Consider the following 16708-nt stretch of genomic DNA (forward strand, 5'->3'; position numbering starts at 1 on the left):
GTCACAGCATGCTGTGGCCTGAAGACCCCAGTATTCAGTCAGGAAGCTTGAAGAAGACGTGTGTCACCATCTAGGCCCATGTCACAGCATGCTGTGGCCTGAAGACCCCAGTATTCAGTCAGGAAGCTTGAAGAAGACGTGTGTCACCATCTAGGCCCATGTCACAGCATGCTGTGGCCTGAAGACCCCAGTATTCAGTCAGGAAGCTTGAAGAAGACGTGTGTCACCATCTAGGCCCATGTCACAGCATGCTGTGGCCTGAAGACCCCAGTATTCAGTCAGGAAGCTTGAAGAAGACATGGGCCTAGATGGTGCCACACGTCACAGCATGCTGTGGCCTGATAGGGAGATGATAATACACGTATTATGTACCTTACATTACCAAAGCCATGTTCACTGCACATGTTGCTGAACAATTCAACCCTTTTGTTATGGTTTCATTGACTTGGAAATTCACATACAAATACTCAGTTTATAAGCATAGACTGTAATACCTCTCGGGTCCTGTGGGGAAAGACTGGTATTGGGCAACATCTTTCTTCCCGGGCAGAAGTTCACAGTGTCTTCAGAGTGGGACTAGTGATCTAGGACCAGCTCCCCCTTGTCCATGTAATCATATTCATTGTGATATGAAAGGCAAAACATATCCTAAAATCAGCACTCCTGATCTGAGATGCTTTGTGAATACCGAGACCTGGTCTGTCTGCATGTTGCCCCGGTCTGTCTGCATTCAGCTCTCATCTGTCGGCATGCAGCCCTGATCTGTCAGCATGTTGCCCTGGTCTGTCTGCATTCAGCTCTCATCTGTCAGCATGTTGCCCTGGTCTGTCTGCATTCAGCTCTCATCTGTCTGCATGTTGCCCTGGTCTGTCTGCATTCAGCTCTCATCTGTCTGCATGTTGCCCTGGTCTGTCTGCATTCAGCTCTCATCTGTCTGCATGTTGCCCTGGTCTGTCTGCATTCAGCTCTCATCTGTCAGCATGTTGCCCTGGTCTGTCAGCATGTTGCCCTGGTCTGTCTGCATTCAGCTCTCATCTGTCAGCATGTTGCCCTGGTCTGTCTGCATTCAGCTCTCATCTGTCAGCATGTTGCCCTGGTCTGTCTGCATTCAGCTCTCATCTGTCGGCATGCAGCCCTGATGTGTCTGCATGCTGTCCTGATATGTCTGCACGCTGTCCTGATCTGTCTGCATAGATAGCATTAGTAGGTAACTCCCCCAGCAGGTTCAATCTAGCTAGCTAGCTAAGGTGGGGAACTCAGGCTGGTGGTGGGAGTTAGATAGCATTAGGTAACTCTCCCCCAGCAGGTTCAATCTAACTAGCTAGCTAAGGTGGGGAACTCAGGCTGGTGGTGGGAGTTAGATAGCATTAGTAGGTAACTCTCCCCCAGCAGGTTCAATCTAGCTAGCTAGCTAAGGTGGGGAACTCAGGCTGGTGGTGGGAGTTAGATAGCATTAGGTAACTCTCCCCCAGCAGGTTCAATCTAGCTAGCTAGCTAATGACCTTTTATCAACTTTATCAATCAGATGGATCGCTTAGCAAGCATAGCTATTCATTTTCCTCTAGCATCTAAAGTTTCCTAACACAGCTTGCCAGTTACTAGTAACGTGGGCTGAATGAGTCAGAAGCCAGCTAGCAATTTTTATTTATTTAAATGTTACCTTTATTTAACTAGGCAAGTCAGTTAAGAACAAATTCATATTTTCAATGACAGCCTAGGAACAGTGGGTTAACTGCCTGTCTAGGGGCAGAACGACAGATTAGTACCTTGTCAGCTCGGGGGTTTGAACTTGCAACCTTCCGGTTACTAGTCCAACATGCCAAGTTCAAGGCTTTTTGTCAACAAACATCTTATACACGTATAAAATATACAGTTACCTTCAAGCAGACCACTGTAGTTTTATTCTAGGACTTCAGGCAGAGGAGTAATAGCTACTTGTTTGTAGAACCGGCGTCTTCACCAGGTGTTGTCCCCAGTCAGCTCCAGTCTTCACCATGTCCCCAGTCAGCTCCAGTCTTCACCAGGTGCTGTCCCCAGTCAGCTCCAGTCTTCACCATGTCCCCAGTCAGCTCCAGTCTTCACCATGTCCCCAGTCAGCTCCAGTCTTCACCAGGTGTTGTCCCCAGTCAGCTCCAGTCTTCACCATGTCCCCAGTCAGCTCCAGTCTTCACCATGTCCCCAGTCAGCTCCAGTCTTCACCAGATGTTGTCCCCAGTTAGCTCCAGTCTTCACCATGTCCCCAGTCAGCTCCAGTCTTCACCATGTCCCCAGAGCTCCAGTCTTCACCATGTCCCCAGTCAGCTCCAGTCTTCACCAGATGTTGTCCCCAGTCAGCTCCCCAGTCTTCACCAGATGTTGTCCCCAGTCAGCTCCAGTCTTCACCAGATGTTGTCCCCAGTCAGCTCCAGTCTTCACCAGATGTTGTCCCCAGTCAGCTCCAGTCTTCACCATGTCCCCAGTCAGCTCCAGTCTTCACCATGTCCCCAGTCAGCTCCAGTCTTCACCAGGTGTTGTCCCCAGTCAGCTCCAGTCTTCACCATGTCCCCAGTCAGCTCCAGTCTTCACCATGTCCCCAGAGCTCCAGTCTTCACCATGTCCCCAGTCAGCTCCAGTCTTCACCAGATGTTGTCCCCAGTCAGCTCCCCAGTCTTCACCAGATGTTGTCCCCAGTCAGCTCCAGTCTTCACCAGATGTTGTCCCCAGTCAGCTCCAGTCTTCACCATGTCCCCAGTCAGCTCCAGTCTTCAACATGTCCCCAGTCAGCTCCAGTCTTCACCAGATGTTGTCCCCAGTCAGCTCCAGTCTTCACCAGGTGTTGTCCCCAGTCAGCTCCAGTCTTCACCATGTCCCCAGTCAGCTCCAGTCTTCACCATGTCCCCAGTCAGCTCCAGTCTTCACCAGATGTTGTCCCCAGTCAGCTCCCCAGATGTTGTCCCCAGTCAGCTCCAGTCTTCACCATGTCCCCAGTCAGCTCCAGTCTTCAACATGTCCCCAGTCAGCTCCAGTCTTCACCAGATGTTGTCCCCAGTCAGCTCCAGTCTTCACCAGATGTTGTCCCCAGTCAGCTCCAGTCTTCACCATGTCCCCAGTCAGCTCCAGTCTTCAACATGTCCCCAGTCAGCTCCAGTCTTCAACATGTCCCCAGTCAGCTCCAGTCTTCACCAGGCTGCCTAAATATGGTTCCCAATCAGAGACAACGATAAACACCTGCCTCTGATTGAGAACCACTTCAGACAGCCATAGACTAACCTAGAACACCCCACTAAGCTACAATCCCACTATCTACACACCACATAGAAAAAACCCATGTCACACCCTGGCCTGACCAAATACATGAAGAAAAACACAAAATACTACGACCAGGGCGTGACACACGCACACACGCACACACACACACACTCATAAAGTCAATGACAATATGCCACTGGGACAAATATTTTTGCATCATTTTCACATTGTGAAGTCAGCTAATTAAACAAGATAAACCAACGCTCTCCCTCTTTCTCCCTCTCTCTACTTCCATCACCACCTCCTCTCTGTCTCTCTCTGTCTCTCTCTCTGTCTCTCTCTCTCTCTCTCTCTCTCTCTCTCTCTCTCTCTCTCCCTCTCTCTCTCTCTCTCTCTCTCCCTCTTCCTCTTCTTCTCCATCTCTCAATTCAATTCACTTCAATTCAATTTGCTTTATTGGCATGACGTAACAATGTACATATTGCCAAAGCTTACTTTGAATAATAACAATATTAAGATAAAACTAAGAATAAAAATTGTCAACGGGACAACAGTAACAACAATAACCAAGTGTCAAAATAACCTTACACTAAACAATAACAATAAGCATACAGTAGAGGACATGTGCAGGTTGATTGGTCTGTCAGACACTGTTCCTCATCTTATGGCAGGCAGCAATGTAGTGCGCTGCCAACCCACAGCTCTCTGCGTCCTCCCCCAACAGGACGGCTAGCCTATCCTCATCAGAGAGGTCTTTGAAACCTTGAATATGTGTTACAAATTTGGGGAAATGACACTTACTAATTGTTTTATATTTTTTACATGCACCCCCACAACATGATGCTGCCACCCCCGTGCTTCACAGTTGGGATGGTGTTTTTCGGTCTGTTTCATCAGACCAGAGGACATTTCTCCAAAAAGTACGATCTTTGTCCCCATGTGCAGTTGCAAACCATAGTCTGGCTTTTTTATGGCGGTTTTGGAGAAGTGGCTTCTTCCTTGCTGAGCGGCTTTTCAGGTTATGTCGATATTGGACTCGTTTTTCTATGGATATAGATACTTTTGTTCTGGTTTCCTCCAGCATCTTCACTTTTCGCACCAAAGTACGTCCATCTCTACATTCATCCCTCTCTTTCTCTCTCTCTCCCTCTTTCTCCCTCTCTCTAGCGGTATGGCAGCTTTTTGAGGTCTTGGCTGATTTCTTTTGATTTTCCAATGATGTGAAGCAAAGAGGCACTGAGTTTAAAGGTAGGCCTTGAAATACATCCACATGCACCTCCAATTGACTCAAATGATGTCAATTAGCCTATCAGAGGCTTCTAAAGCCATGACATCATTTTCTGGAATTTTTCAAGCTGTTTCAAGGCACAGTCAAGTAAGTGTATGTAAACTTTTGACCCACTGGAAATTTAATACAGTGAATTATAAGTTAAATAATCTGTCTGTAAACAATTGTTAGAAAAATTACTTGTGTCATGCACAAAGTAGATGTCTTAACCAAGTTTCCAAAACTATAGTTTGTTCTCAAGAAATTTGTGGAGTTTAATGACTCTAACCTAAGTGTAGGTAAACTTCAACTGTGTGTATATATGTACGTATGAATGGAGCATAATTGTCACGCCTTGGTCTTAGTATTTTGTGTTTTCTTTAATTATTTGTTCAGGCCAGGGTGTGACATGGGGTTATTGTATTGTCGTATTGGGGTTTTTGTAGGCATTGGGATTGTGGTTGATTAGGGGTGTGTCTAGTATAGGCTTGGCTGCCTGAAGCGGTTCTCAATCAGAGTCAGGTGATTCTTGTTGTCTCTGATGGGGAACCGTATTTAGGTAGCCTGGGTTTCACTTTGTATTTCGTGGGTGATTGTCTCTGTGTAGTTTCACCAGATAGGCTGTAATAGGTTTCACGTTCCGTTTGTTGTTTTTGTATTTATTAGTTATTTCATGTATCGTTCCGTTTTTCTTCATTAAAGACATGAGTAACACGCTGCATTTCGGTCCGACTCTCTTTCAACAAACGAAGAACGCCGTTACAATAATATACTGTATGTGCAATTTTATTCACATGTTTTCAATTACTAGTGGCAAATAATGTATTCTGATTATTGCACATATTGTAATGGGCACCTATGATGTGTGTAAAACACTTTTTTGAAGTTTGTACTGATTATAATCAGCTAATGCTAAGCTATTTGTACTGATTATAATCAGCTAATGCTAAGCTATTTGTACTGATTATAATCAGCTAATGCTAAGCTATTTGTACTGATTATAATCAGCTAATGCTAAGCTATTTGTACTGATTATAATCAGCTAATGCTAAGCTATTTGTACTGATTATAATCAGCTAATGCTACGCTATTTGCCAGCTATGTTTGTTGACATTATACAATGCATTCTGGGTGTCACGTAATCTGTCAGACCAAAGATGTTATAATGAGGTGAAGGAATGGTTCACTCACCGTTCGGGTAAACTTCCGGAAGTGAATGAAGGGAAGTGGATTATCGTAGACGACACACCACCTTCAACATGAAAACTGTAAACAGACCAAACTCATCTTGTCTCCTCTTATTATCTTTGGTTGATGCAATAAAAACAAGCATGGAGGCACAAACTACCCCTCGTCAGATTACTTCTGATTTCCAGGAAGTGTTTTACTCAATTATTCTGATCAATGGTGAGCTCACCCATGATGTGATTCATTATAAATAATAATTGCTATTAGCTAATTCATATTGTAGTTTCTGTCAGCCGAGAGTTAGAAAAATATGACCACTTGTGTTGTGTCAATCTTTCCTCAGTTAGCGCTAGGACAAATGTGGTTTTCACGATCGTCGTAAGCATTCGTAAGCATTCGCGATATGGGTTCCACATGTTTATTCGAGGAAACGCACAAACACAATAAAGAATAAATGAAACGTGACGTTCTGGAGTGCTCACAGGCAATAACACAAAAACAAGATCCCACAAACACAGGTGGGAAAAATAACTACTTAAATATGATCCTCAATTAGAGACAATGATTACCAGCTGCCTCTAATTGGGAATGATACAAAACACCAACATAGAAAAATAAACTAGAACACAACATAGACATAGATATACTAGATCGCCCCCTAGTCAGTAGACCCTAGTCAGTAGTCTACATTTTTCCAGTTTGGATGATTGTGTTGTACTGTTGCTACTTCTGTAAATGTCTGAACATTGCATCCAAAAATAAACTGCTTATATTTTGGACAAAACTCTGTAAGGACTGTGGTTGTGCAAAACGTTTCTGAAAAAAAAACAGTGAGGCTCAAATGCTGATTGTTGCGTCATTCTAAACTGGACGTTCTAAATGAGTGTTCTAATCACACCGGTTTGATCCAACGCTACAGGAACCACTGTAGAAGGATCACACCGGTTTGATCCAACGCTACAGGAACCACTGTAGAAGGACAACTCCATTGTGTCCTCCTCCCAGAGCGCTAAGAACCTTGGCGTGATCCTGGACAACACCCTGTCGTTCTCAACTAACATCAAGGCGGTGGCCCGTTCCTGTAGGTTCATGCTCTACAACATCCGCAGAGTACGACCCTGCCTCACACAGGAAGCAGCGCAGGTCCTAATCCAGGCACTTGTCATCTCCCGTCTGGATTACTGCAACTCGCTGTTGGCTGGGCTCCCTGCCTGTGCCATTAAACCCCTACAACTCATCCAGAACGCCGCAGCCCGTCTGGTGTTCAACCTTCCCAAGTTCTCTCACGTCACCCCACTCCTCCGCTCTCTCCACTGGCTTCCAGTTGAAGCTCGCATCCGCTACAAGACCATGGTGCTTGCCTACGGAGCTGTGAGGGGAACGGCACCTCAGTACCTCCAGGCTCTGATCAGGCCCTACACCCAAACAAGGGCACTGCGTTCATCCACCTCTGGCCTGGTCGCCTCCCTACCACTGAGGAAGTACAGTTCCCGCTCAGTTCCCGCCCAGTCAAAACTGTTCGCTGCTCTGTCCCCCCCAATGGTGGAACAAACTCCCTCACGACGCCAGGACAGCGGAGTCAACCACCACCTTCCGGAGACACCTGAAACCCCACCTCTTTAACGAATACCTAGGATAGGATAAAGTAATCCTTCTACCCCCCCCCCCCCCTTAAAAGAGTTAGATGCACTATTGTAAAGTGGCTGTTCCACTGGATGTCATAAGGTGAATGCACCAATTTGTAAGTCGCTCTGGATAAGAGCGTCTGCTAAATGACTTAAATGTAAATGTAAGGATCACACCCGTGTGTTGGTACATGTGAAGAGGTTCATCTTCCACACAGACCATAGCCTGGCATGGCGCAGTGCTATATTAACACACTACTTCACTTGCTTTGGCAATGTTAACATATGTTTCCCATGCCAATAAAGCCCTTAAATTTAATTTAATTGAGATAGAGAGAGAGAGACACAGAGAGAGACACAGAGAGAGACACAGAGAAGAGAGAGTGAGATTCCATCACACAGCTCTACAATGTCAAGAGATGAAACAAGAGAAGAGTCTCCTCAGCCAGCTGGTTCTGAGGCTCAGTTCACCAACCCAAACCAACTTCATAGAGCCTCAGCACAGCACTCAGCCAGCTGGTTCTGAGACTCAGTTCACTAACCCAAACCAACTTCATAGAACCTCAGCACAGTACTCAGCCAGCTGGTTCTGAGGCTCAGTTCACTAACCCAAACCAACTTCATAGAGCCTCAGCACAGCACTCAGAAAATCTGGCCCAACCAAATCATCACAGAGCAAAAAGAAAAATATATCACCTATTGGAAAGACACCACAAAAAAATCTAAGTAAACTTCAGTGCTATTTGGCTCTAAACAGACAGTACATGGTGGCAGACTATCTGACCACAGTGACTGGTAGAAAACTGAGGAAAACACTGACTAGGTACAGACTGAGTGAGCACTGTCTGGCTATAGAGACCAGTCGTCACAGACAAACCTAGCGACCCAGAGAGGACTGTCTGGCTATAGAGACCGGTCGTAACAGACACACCTAGCGACCCAGAGAGGACTGTCTGGCTATAGAGACCGGTCGTCACAGACACACCTAGCGACCCAGAGAGGACTGTCTGGCTATAGAGACCAGTCGTCACAGACAAACCTAGTGACCCAGAGAGTACTGTCTGGCTATAGAGACCAGTCGTCACAGACACACCTAGCGACCCAGAGAGGACTGTCTGGCTATAGAGACCAGTCGTCACAGACAAACCTAGTGACCCAGAGAGCACTGTCTGGCTATAGAGACCAGTCGTCACAGACAAACCTAGCGACCCAGAGAGGACTGTCTGGCTATAGAGACCAGTCGTCACAGACACACCTAGCGACCCAGAGAGGACTGTCTGGCTATAGAGACCGGTCGTCACAGACACACCTAGCGACCCAGAGAGGACTGTCTGGCTATAGAGACCAGTCGTCACAGACAAACCTAGTGACCCAGAGAGGACTGTCTGGCTATAGAGACCAGTCGTCACAGACACACCTAGCGACCCAGAGAGGACTGTCTGGCTATAGAGACCAGTCGTCACAGACACACCTAGCGACCCAGAGAGGACTGTCTGGCTATAGAGACCAGTCGTCACAGACAAACCTAGTGACCCAGAGAGGACTGTCTGGCTATAGAGACCAGTCGTCACAGACAAACCTAGTGACCCAGAGAGCACTGTCTGGCTATAGAGACCAGTCGTCACAGACAAACCTAGCGACCCAGAGAGGACTGTCTGGCTATAGAGACCAGTCGTCACAGACAAACCTAGAGACCCAGAGAGGACTGTCTGGCTATAGAGACCAGTCGTCACAAACCTAGTGACCCAGAGAGGACTGTCTGGCTATAGAGACCAGTCGTCACAGACAAACCTAGAGACCCAGAGAGGACTGTCTGGCTATAGAGACCAGTCGTCACAGACAAACCTAGCGACCCAGAGAGGACAGGCTGTGCTCACTCTGCTCCAGGGGAGAGGTAGAGACAGAGTTGTATTTCCTATTACTCAGACCTAAGAAAATCTTTCTTTCGCAAAATTATTATTCAGTACAAAGAATTTGAAACTATAAAATGAAGAAAAAAATCTAATATTTATTGGGTGAAAAGCCGAAATGTGCCGTTTTGGCAGCCAAATGTGTCCTCTTGCCAAAACCTGAGGGACAACCAGTGAAAAGTGCAATGTATTGTCAATAAAATGTCCCATGTAGTTTTGGCTTTCATACCATGTCATGTGGCTTCGCAGTCAGGTTGAGACTGGTCTACTACCATGTCATGTGGCTTCGCAGTCAGGTTGAGACTGGTCTACTACCATGTCATGTGGCTTCGCAGTCAGGTTGAGACTGGTCTACTACCATGTCATGTGGCTTCGCAGTCAGGTTGAGGCTGGTCTACTACCATGTCATGAGGCTTCGCAGTCAGGTTGAGACTGGTCTACTACCATGTCATGTGGCTTCGCAGTCAGGTTGAGACTGGTCTACTACCATGTCATGTGGCTTCGCAGTCAGGTTGAGACTGGTCTACTACCATGTCATGTGGCTTCGCAGTCAGGTTGAGGCTGGTCTACTACCATGTCATGTGGCTTCGCAGTCAGGTTGAGACTGGTCTACTACCATGTCATGTGGCTTCGCAGTCAGGTTGAGACTGGTCTACTACCATGTCATGTGGCTTCGCAGTCAGGTTGAGACTGGTCTACTACCATGTCATGTGGCTTCGCAGTCAGGTTGAGACTGGTCTACTACCATGTCATGTGGCTTCGCAGTCAGGTTGAGACTGGTCTACTACCATGTCATGTGGCTTCGCAGTCAGGTTATGACTGGTCTACTACCATGTCATGTGGCTTCGCAGTCAGGTTGAGGCTGGTCTACTACCATGTCATGTGGCTTCGCAGTCAGGTTGAGGCTGGTCTATTACTATTGCTTTAATGTAATATTATTCTCATTAATATTGTTGTTGTAGTTGCTGTTGATGGTAATTCCACTTCCACCACTACTGGGGCGGCAGATATCCTAGTGGTTAGAGTGTTGGGCCATTAACCGAAAGGTTGTTCTGCCCCTGAACAAGGCAGTTAACCCAGTTAACCTACTTACTGAAAGGTTGTTCTGCCCCTGAACAAGGCAGTTAACCCAGTTAACCTACTTACTGAAAGGTTGTTCTGCCCCTGAACAAGGCAGTTAACCCCCTCGTTTGTTCTTAAAACTGACTTGCCTAGTTAAATAAAGGTTAAATAAAATACACACAAATAAATAAAGATAAGAGAGAGAAAAAAGAAGCAGAGAATAGAAGATGAGACAAGAAGATAAGAGAACAGAGAGAGAGAAAAGATAATAGAACAGAGAGAGAGAAAAGATGAAGAGAACAGAGAGATAAGAGAAGACAACAGCATGGAGAGAAAGAAGAAGAGAAGATAAGAGAATAGAGAGAGAAGGGCGGACAACTGAGATAGAGAGAGAAGGGCAGACAATAGAGATAGAGAGAGAATGGCAGACAACAGAGATAGAAAGAGAAGGCAGACAACAGAGATAGAGAGAGAAGAGCAGACAACAGAGATAGAGAGAGAGACAACAGAGATAGAGCAGACAACAGAGATAGAGAGAGAAGAGCAGACAACAGAGATAGAGAGAGAAGGCAGACAACAGAGATAGAGAGAGAAGAGCAGACAGACAACAGAGATAGAGAGAGAAGAGCAGACAACAGAGATAGAGAGAGAAGAGCAGACAACAGTGATAGAGAGAGAAGAGCAGACAACAGAGATAGAAAGAGAAGAGCAGACAACAGTGATAGAGAGAGAAGAGCAGACAACAGAGATAGAAAGAGAAGAGCAGACAACAGAGATAGAGAGAGAAGAGCAGACAACAGAGATAGAGAGAGAAGAGCAGACAACAGAGATAGAGAGAGAAGAGCAGACAACAGAGATAGAGAGAGAAGGCAGACAACAGAGATAGAGAGAGAAGAGCAGACAACAGAGATAGAGAGAGAAGAGCAGACAACAGAGATAGAGAGAGAAGGCAGACAACAGAGATAGAGAGAGAAGAGCAGACAACAGAGATAGAGAGAGAAGAGCAGACAACAGAGATAGAGAGAGAAGAGCAGACAACAGAGATAGAGAGAGAAGGCAGACAACAAAGATAGAGAGAGAAGAGCAGACAACAGAGATAGAGAGAGAAGAGCAGACAACAGAGATAGAGAGAGAAGAGCAGACAAGAGAGATAGAGAGAGAAGAGCAGACAACAGAGATAGAGAGAGAAGGGCAGACAACAGAGATAGAGAGAGAAGAGCAGACAACAGAGATAGAGAGAGGGCAGACAACATAGATAGAGAGAGAAGAGCAGACAACAGAGATAGAGAGAGAGTGAAAAGAGAGAAAAGAGAACTGAAAAAAAACAGGAGGGCTTCTTAAAGAAAAACTAACAGGTCTGTGAGAGCTGTAATTCTTACTGGTTGGTAGGTGATCAAATACTTATGTCATGCAATAAAATGCAAATTAATTACTTAAAAATCATACAATGTGATTTTCTAGATTCTTGTTTTAGAATCCGTCTCTCACAGTTGAAGTGTACCTATGATAATAATTACAGACCTCTACATGCTTTGTAAGTCGGAAAACCTGCAAAATCGGCGGTGTATCAAATACTCGTTCTCCCCACTGTACATGAATGAATTAGCAGACATGTTGGACCATTCTCCAGCCCCAGGACTCACACTATTTGACACAGAGGTAAAATACCTGCTATATGCTGAGGATTTGGTTATTCTATCACAAACCAAAGAAGGTCTTCAACAGAACCTTAACATTCTAGAGCAAAATTTCCATAATTGGGCCCTGGCAGTATATAACGTTTTAAAAGAAATGAAATGATTTTCCAGAAAAAAAAACAGATGTCAGAAACACAAATGTAAATTCACCCAGAACAACAGCATAAATGAACATACTACCTTGGTCTGACCATATCTGCACCAGGAAACTTTAATATGGCAGACCAGCCCGCAGAGCGTTGTACGCCATAAAAATGACATTTTGAAAATCAACATCCCAATTAGAATTCGGGCCCAAGTATTTGACAGTTGTAATCCTACCAATAGCTCTTTACGGAAGTGAGGTTTGGGGGCTTCCCAATAAACTGGACTTTAAAAAGTGGGACAAAGTCAGATGTGTGGGTTCTGGTAGCGAAGTCAGGTGCAGGAGACCAGAGATCTGTGAACAGGTACACACTTTATTTAGGCAAAACGCGTAAACCAGTCACAAGAATCATGTTTAACAATAAACATCTTCGTGAAAAATAACAAGGAAAAAACAAGCCAGTCTGGTGCATCAACAATACCCACGTAACACAAACAATCTAACCAACAATACCCACGTAACACAAACAATCTAACACAAAGACATGAGGGGGGACAGAGGAATAAACAAGCCAGTCTGGTGCATCAACAATACCCACGTAACACAAACAATCTAACACAAAGACATGAGGGGGAACAGAGGAATAAACAAGCCAGTCTGGTGCATCAACAATACCCACGTAACACAAACAATCTAACACAAAGACATGATGGGGAACAGAGGAATAAACAAGCCAGTCTGGTGCATCAACAATACCCACGTAACACAAACAATCTAACACAAAGACATGATGGGGAACAGAGGAATAAACAAGCCAGTCTGGTGCATCAACAATACCCACGTAACACAAACAATCTAACACAAAGACATGATGGGGAACAGAGGAATAAACAAGCCAGTCTGGTGCATCAACAATACCCACGTAACACAAACAATCTAACACAAAGACATGAGGGGGAACAGAGGAATAAACAAGCCAGTCTGGTGCATCAACAATACCCACGTAACACAAACAATCTAACACAAAGACATGAGGGGGAACAGAGGAATAAACAAGCCAGTCTGGTGCATCAACAATACCCACGTAACACAAACAATCTAACACAAAGACATGATGGGGAACAGAGGAATAAACAAGCCAGTCTGGTGCATCAACAATACCCACGTAACACAAACAATCTAACACAAAGACATGATGGGGAACAGAGGAATAAACAAGCCAGTCTGGTGCATCAACAATACCCACGTAACACAAACAATCTAACACAAAGACATGATGGGGAACAGAGGAATAAACAAGCCAGTCTGGTGCATCAACAATACCCACGTAACACAAACAATCTAACACAAAGACATGAGGGGAACAGAGGAATAAACAAGCCAGTCTGGTGCATCAACAATACCCACGTAACACAAACAATCTAACACAAAGACATGAGGGGGAACAGAGGAATAAACAAGCCAGTCTGGTGCATCAACAATACCCACGTAACACAAACAATCTAACACAAAGACATGATGGGGAACAGAGGAATAAACAAGCCAGTCTGGTGCATCAACAATACCCACGTAACACAAACAATCTAACACAAAGACATGATGGGGAACAGAGGAATAAACAAGCCAGTCTGGTGCATCAACAATACCCACGTAACACAAACAATCTAACACAAAGACATGATGGGGAACAGAGGAATAAACAAGCCAGTCTGGTGCATCAACAATACCCACGTAACACAAACAATCTAACACAAAGACATGAGGGGGAACAGAGGAATAAACACATGTAGATTGATTGGGGAATGAAAACCAGGTGTGCAGGGAACAAGACAAAACAAATGGACACATGTAGATTGATTATGGAATGTAAACCAGGTGTGCAGGGAACAAGACAAAACAAATGGACACATGTAGATTGATTGGGGAATGTAAACCAGGTGTGCAGGGAACAAGACAAAACAAATGGACACATGTAGATTGATTGGGGAATGAAAACCAGGTGTGCAGGGAACAAGACAAAACAAATGGACACATGGAGCGGCGATGGCTAGAAAGTGACGTCGATCGCCGAACGAACAAGGGGAGGAGCCGATTTCGGTGGAAGTCGTGACAACAAACATCCAATTGAAGCCCTACATGCAAAATTCTGTTGGAAAATTCTACAAGTCCAATGAAATACACCGACTAATGCTTGTAGGGCAGAATTGGGCTGCTTTCCGGTGCTAAAGAAATACAGACAATATCTAAACAAAATCTGATACGTCTAAATTCAAGTCCAAATTCAAGTCTGCAATTTAAAGCACTTCAAACCCAAGAGCTGAGCCCAGAAACGAGCCCTCTCAGTCAGCTGGTGTTGGACCTAACCAACCACGCTGAACCCAGAAACGAACCAATCAAATTACTCATATTTACAACATTGGAAAATACAAAACAAAATCCCAAAACCGACTAAATTTCTATCTGACCCTAAACGGAGAATATGAATTGACTGATTATCTCTACTCTGTCAGAGATACGAAGCAGAAACACATCCTTACTAAGTACAGGCTGAGTGACCACCGATTGGCAATAGGAACTGGCAGACATGAAAAGACATGGCTACCCAAAGAGGAGTGTGTATGTGGTCACTGCACAACAGGGGAGGTAGAAACAGAGATTCACTTTCTCCTTTACTGTGATAAATATTCCTCACAAAGAGATTCATTATTCACAGAAATGACTACATTTATTCCAAATTTTAACTAATTAAAACCGGAGGAAAAACAAAAAATACTCATAGACGAAGGAGCAATGGCTTCTCTTGCAGCCAAATATGTGTTTGCCTGCCATAGCTGAGGGACACTGGATGATAACATCTGTATATTAGTAACTTACTTATTATTAGTGTTACTGTTATTACTATTATCATTGTTGTTGTGATTATCATTCCAAATTGTATGGGTAGTAGTAGTAGTAGTAGTATTATTAGTAGTAGTTGTAGTGGAAGTAGTAGTAGTAGTAGTAGTATTATTAGTAGTAGTTGTAGTTGAAGTAGTAGTAGTAGTAGTATTATTAGTAGTAGTAGTTGTAGTGGAAGTAGTAGTAGTAGTAGTAGTATTAGTAGTAGTAGTTGTAGTGGAAGTAGTAGTAGTAGTAGTCGTAATAGTAGTAGTAGTTGTAGTTGTAGTTGTAGTTGAAGTAGTAGTAGTAGTAGTAGTAGTAGTAGTAGTAGTAGTAGTAGTAGTAGTTAATATATGCCATTTAGTTGTGATGATGATGGTAGTGGTAGTAGTCGTAGTTGTAGTAGTAGTAGTAGTAATAGTAGTAGTAGTAGTAGTAGTAGTAGTAGTTGTTGTAGTTGTAGTTGTAGTAGTAGTAGTAGTTGTGATGATGATGGTAGTCATAGTAGTAGTAGTTGTAGTTGTAGTAGTAGTAGTAGTAGTAGTAGTAGGGTGACGGTAATGATAGCAGTTTAGTGATGATGGTGGTAGTAGTAGTAGTAGTAGTAGTAGTAGTAGTAGTAGTAGTAGTAGTAGTAGTAGTAGTTGTAGTTGTAGTAGTAGTAGTTGTTGTAGTAGTAGTAGGGTGACGGTAATGATAGCAGTTTAGTGATGATGGTGGTAGTAGTAGTAGTAGTAGTAGTAGTAGTAGTAGTAGTAGTAGTAGTTGTAGTTGTAGTAGTAGTAGTTGTTGTAGTAGTAGTAGGGTGACGGTAATGATAGCAGTTTAGTGATGATGATGGTGGTAGTAGTAGTAGTAGTAGTAGTCGTAGTAGTAGTAGTAGTTGTTGTAGTTGTAGTAGTAGTAGTTGTGATGATGATGGTAGTCATAGTAGTAGTAGTAGTAGCAGTAGTAGTAGTTGTAGTAGTAGTAGTAGTAGTAGTAGTAGTAGTAGTAGTAGTAGGGAGACGGTAATGATAGCAGTTTAGTGATGATGGTGGTGGTAGTAGTAGTAGTAGTTGTTGTAGTAGTAGTAGTAGTAGGGTGACGGTAATGATAGCAGTTTAATGATGATGATGGTGGTAGTAGTAGCCGTAGTAGTAGTAGTAGTAGTAGTAGTAGTAGTAGTAGTGTGACGGTAATGATAGCAGTTTAGTGATGATGGTGGTAGTAGTAGTAGTAGTCGTAGTCGTAGTAGTAGTAGTAGTAGTAGTAGTTGTAGTAGTAGTTGTTGTAGTAGTAGTAGTAGTAGTAGTAGTAGTAGTAGTTGTTGTAGTAGTAGTAGGGTGACGGTAATGATAGCAGTTTAGTGATGATGATGGTAGTAGTAGGAGTAGTAGTCATAGTAGTAGTAGTAGCAGTAGTAGTAGTAGTAGTTGTAGTAGTAGTTGTTGTAGTAGTAGTTGTTGTAGTAGTAGTTGTAGTTGTAGTTGTAGTAGTAGTAGTTGTGATGATGATGGTAGTCATAGTAGTAGTAGTAGTAGTTGTAGTAGTAGGGTGACGGTAATGATAGCAGTTTAGTGATGATGGTGGTGGTAGTAGTAGTTTAGTAGTAGTAGTAGTTGTTGTAGTAGTAGGAGCAGTAGTTGTTGTTGTTGTAGTAGTAGTAGTAGTAGTAGTAGTAGTAGTAGTAGTAGTAGTAGTAGTAGTAGTTGTAGTAGTAGTAGTAGTTGTTGTAGTAGTAGTTGTTGTAGTAGTAGGAGCAGTAGTTGTTGTTGTTGTAGTAG

This window comes from Oncorhynchus gorbuscha, unplaced genomic scaffold, assembly GCF_021184085.1.
Source record: "Oncorhynchus gorbuscha isolate QuinsamMale2020 ecotype Even-year unplaced genomic scaffold, OgorEven_v1.0 Un_scaffold_1369, whole genome shotgun sequence".
NCBI classification, from domain to species: domain Eukaryota; kingdom Metazoa; phylum Chordata; class Actinopteri; order Salmoniformes; family Salmonidae; genus Oncorhynchus; species Oncorhynchus gorbuscha.